Consider the following 4,928-nt stretch of genomic DNA (forward strand, 5'->3'; position numbering starts at 1 on the left):
GCTGGGATTTGAACTCTGGACCTTTGGAAGAGCAGTAGGGTGCTCTTACCCACTGAGCCATTTCACCAGCCCCCTGATTTGCTTTCTTAAATCAGGGCTTATTCTGTTGCCCAGGCTAGCTAGCCTGGGATTACATGTAAGCCACCATGACTGGCCTCTTTTTCTTCTAATTTAGGATTTAGGAGAGCAAACTGTCATTTTTCAGTTCCTCCATAGGTCATCAGAACTCTTAGATAAGGGGCTGGAGAAATGGCTCAACAGGTCAGAGCACTGGCTACTCTTCCAGAGGTCCTGGGTTCAATTCCCAGCAATTACATGGTGGCTCACAACCACCTATAATGAGATCTGACGCCCTCTTCTGGTGCATCTGAAGACAGCAACAGCGTACATTAAATTCATTCATACATACATTCATTCATACATAAAATAAATAATTCTAAAAAAGGAAAAAAAGAAATTTTAGATAAGATTTTCGAAGGGCAGACTTTAGGAATGAGGTGAGGGAGCTGGGATGGTTCCACAGATAAGTACTGTTCTTGCAGAGGACTCAGCTCGGTTCCCAGCACTGACCCACACTGAGCAGTTCACAACACCTTATCTCTAGCTCCCGGTGATCCAGCACCCACTTCTAGCTAATTGAAGAGGTGCTGGGCTTTGGATAACTTTTACTTTGTATAACTGTGACTTTGACTTTTGTGTCTTGTCTTGCTCTCATACATAGGACAGATGAGCCCCTGCCCTGCTTTCAGTAAAATGGCCAGTGGCTGGATACCTAGTTGTGGTCTCCTAGCTCAAGGGTCTCTGAAAATCTTCACAGCACAATGAGGCAAGAACCCTTAAGATGGCTAGAGTAGATGAAGCAAGCCTTCTTAGCTGCCGTTGGCTCACTGTGTTTCTGGGGAAATACCGTCTGGAGTGTGCTGGTGTTTGCTGTGTGGTTTATACTGATTGGGAAAGTAGTGCATATGCCACTTCCGTGCCCTCCCATCTTACTTTTACTGGGTGTAAATTATGACTCTTGGAAGGACTGCAGACACTGTCCATTCTATGAGAGCTGCTTCCCGAACCCACCTTGTCTGTGCTGAGGCCCTCAGCCTGCAGGGCGTGTGTAGGCATGCTTTCTCCACATCTGCTGAGATGCTTTGGGCTGTCTCACCTATACTGAATGTGGAATCGTCACAGTAGACAGACCTCTGTTCTTCCAGGAGAATCTAGCTGACCTTGGCCTAGAAGAAAGGAAGTCCTCTCTAGTTGTACTGAACTGATAAATCCACTGCTGTCACCGCCGGATGCCTTGTAGAAGAGGTTTCTAGTCCTGGGTGAAAGTTTCTCCCTGAGTCGCTCTGCTTCTTCGGGTATCTCTTGCATGCTGTCTTTTGAAGAGCTGTTAGGAGGGTCTAATGAAGCAACTGTCTGGAGACCAATGTTTATTTCAACATGGTTGCAGTTGCTTTTGCTTTTGCTTTCAGAGCCAATAAAGCTGGTTATTAGATTCTGTAATTGCTGCTGTAATTACTCTCTTGGAACTAGCAAAGGCATAATTAAATATGGAGATTTCACAGACTTTTTTTCCTCATCTAAAAGCAACCTCTTAAACTTCTGTTGGTAGGGTTAAATTTAGGCTACTAGAGCCAGTGTGTTTATATATGACCCTAAGTTCTGTAGCAGAAGATGGCCTTCTCTGAAGATTTGGCTTTGATGAACAGCTGTTCCTTAGCTTCCAACTTGTTTCTTTAATCCAACCATCCAGATTTTGGGGAGGTTGGCCCCCAAGCCAGTTTGCATTTGTTTATGTAAATACTGGGTTTGGGCTTTGTGGACTTTGGCCATGTAGAAAAGCAAGTCTGCTTGGAGATCTGGTTAGAGCTGGGTATGGTGGCTCATACCCATAATCCTGTCAGCATCTGAGAGTCTGAGACAGAGTGATTGCTGAGAGTTCAGGGCCAACCTGGACTATTGAGTGAATTCCAAGCCTTCCTGTCTCAAACTCCCACTACCTCAAATAGCCAGGTGGAATGGAGGGAGTCTTACTTGGACAGTGTTCAGAAAGAAGTGTGTCATTTGGCCCATGGAGCACCAGGTTCCCCCAGATCCCCTCCACTGCGACTTCCCACAGTTGTAAGGCATAGGAAGTGAAGTGCTGTGATACCTGTGTTTGCACATGTTCCCGTGGGCCAATGCTGACCAAATGGGTTGCTTTATTTGTGAAACATTTGAGGGGTTTCTCAGGGTGTAGCTGTCAGGTAATTTAAAAATACAGACTTTAGAAGGGATAGGAGAAAAAACACCCACAGTCCCTGCCACACAGCAGCCTGGGAGTCCACTGCTTTCTGGCTAAGCTTTCTAAGCCTACAGAAGGAGGGTGACCCTGGAGGCCAGGGTGTTTGCTGGGGACCTTTCCTTAGGTTTTGCATACTTACCTTAATAGTGAGGGGCTTGCCAGAGATCCTGTTGTATGGACCAATAAGACAGGGAGAGGTGTACCCCACCTGTAGACTCCTACATAGAACATGTATGTTCCTCTGGTTACTCTGATAAGCTCATTGCAAGTGGACAGTATCATTAAATAAAAAATGCATTTAGTATTCCTTATATAGCTACCTTAAGTGTTAGGATAGGACCATTTGTATATGAAAACACTTGAAGTCACTTGAGTTTGTGGTACTAGTGAACAGTAGGCAAGAGTTGGGAGTGGCTGAGCTGTCCTCTCCGCACATATCAGAAGGTGACCCCAGAGAGTGCTTCCCCTTTCTGTCCCTAAGTCTTCCTGTTAGGCTGGGATCTGGAGTTTCTGTACGACGACAGGGTGCTGGAGGGGTTGAGTGACATAAGGAACTGTCTATCTGTCCCTGTCCCTTGGTACTAGAGATTACACAGGTACTCAGCCATGGAGCTACATTCCTGACTCCTTTGTAAATAAGTTCTATTCTCATTTGAGCCCTGAGTGTTGGGGATGGCTAGGAGGGGGGATCTGAGAAAGGAACGCCTGTGAGGTGTGACGCCTTGCCCGAGAAGGCCTGAAGGAAGACCTGACATCCCTGGATGTTGGGGTGGGGGTTTATGTCACAAGTGAAGTAGCCCTAGGCATGGATGGTTAAGGGCCTCTCTCAGGGTAACTTCTTGCTGCTATGGTTGTTGAAGATGGCAGATACTGGGGTTCCCAGGACTACACTTGTGGAGGAAACCTACCCCTTACCTAGGCAGGACCCTGAGGGTCGATCGATAGAAGCTGTAGGGTGGCAGAGAGAGCTATGGGAAGTTTTTAAGCAAAAGTGGTTGGATTTATTCTCCTTGGACACGTCTTGCTGGGCTGGGTGACTCCCTCCAGGGCATGCCTGCTGTTTTAATCAAGTGGGAGGCTGAACAGAGTGGCACAGGGTTGTCTTTGGATCCACACTCTGTAAGCTCCTCTTTGTGATTTCTGCCTGGAGAGCCTCGGCCGAGGAGCAGAACCGCCCTGAACTTCAGTTTCCTCGTCTGCTGAAACCTTGTAAGGTTGTTCTGAGGCACTTGCACAGCACACACGTGAGAATGCTCAACAAGGTGCTGGTCGGCCCTTTCAGCTTTTCTAAGCAGATCCAGTAGCTCTTCAAACTTTAATGAGGAGCAGTGCATTGCTCTTCTTGTTTGTTTCAATCTCTGAGTCAGCGGTTCTCAGCCTTCCTAATGCTGCGCCCTTTCATGCAGTTCCTCATGCTGTGGTGACCCCCCAACCATACAATTATTTTGAGGCTGCTTCATAACAAATTTTGCTACTGTTGTGACTTGTAAATGTCTGCTCTGCAGAGGGTCTGATGTGTGACATGTTGAGAATCACTATTCTGTCCCTCTCTCTGAGGGCGTTAGCTGTACTGCGGTGCTCGAGATTGAGCCCAGGCCATGCTTGCCCTGCCATTGGCTTATGCCCTCAGTCTTAATCAAGTTAAATGTTCTCTCAAAGACCTATGTCGGGCATGATGGCATCTACCTTTATCCCAGCACTCAGGAGGCAGAGTTACAGGCAGTCAGATTTTTGGGCTCGAGGCCGGCATGGTCTACAGAGTGAGTTCCAGGGCAGCCAGGGCTGCACAGAGAAAAACTGTCTCAAAAAACAAACAAACAAAAAAATTTTTTTGAGACCAAACCATTGGCCAAGTGGTTCTTAGGACAGATGCCCAGGCTAACAGTCATGTGTCTTCAGCCTTCAGCCGTTGGGACACAAAGCTCACAGTAGAGAATGAATGAATGAATGAATGAAGTAATCTTACAGTGTTTCAGGTAACTTCACGGTTCTGTGTTGGATGTTGGGAGTAACCTGTGGAGCATGTGCCCTGCAGGCTGTAAGGTGTACACACCTGGAAGTGGAAGGAATGTGTTAGTTTCTGTGACATACAAAGAAACCACCTGCAGCCTGTGGAGATGGCACTGGAGCACCCCTGCTGTATGAGGGAGTACGTTCACAAGCATGCAGATAAATGCAGCTTCCCTGGTCCAGCACAAGCCAGCTGTTCCTTCTGCTCGAACCTGCTGGGCTGCCTTTCTGAGACTGTAAGGGGAAGGAGCCTGGGTTTGAGTGGGGAGATGCACTTTGGTCCTAGCTCTGCCACAGATAGATCGTCTTATTGAATCACTTGTCAACGATCTATTTCTATACAGGCTGGGAGCTAAGAAAGCAGATACCATCAATCTGACCCAGTGGTCAAACTCCAGATTCAGTCGTGTTGTGTGTTTCCTATTATAGAGAATGGAGTACTGGCCGTCTCTAGGCATGTGGCTCTCGGGTTTTGTTCACTTGACTTCCAGACAGAAATTCCTGCTCAGAGCTCCGCTGCCATCTTACTTTCAGAGCAGAACAGTTTACAGGATGGTTGGCTTTTGTGTGGCATAGCATCTTAACCCAAACTCATCTAGTATTTGCTATGGTCAATTCTTTTTTTTTTTTTTTTTTT

At 46.9% G+C, this 4,928-nt stretch overlaps 1 protein-coding gene across 1 annotated transcript in view; it reads left to right on the forward strand.

The window, feature by feature from the left end:
• Chmp4b (charged multivesicular body protein 4B) overlaps window positions 1-4,928 on the forward strand; it is a 37,808-nt gene that overhangs the window by 26,898 nt on the left and 5,982 nt on the right. The window lies entirely within an intron of this gene.

The sequence above is a fragment of the Mus caroli genome, chromosome 2 (assembly GCF_900094665.2).
Source record: "Mus caroli chromosome 2, CAROLI_EIJ_v1.1, whole genome shotgun sequence".
Classification (NCBI taxonomy): Eukaryota; Metazoa; Chordata; class Mammalia; order Rodentia; family Muridae; genus Mus; species Mus caroli.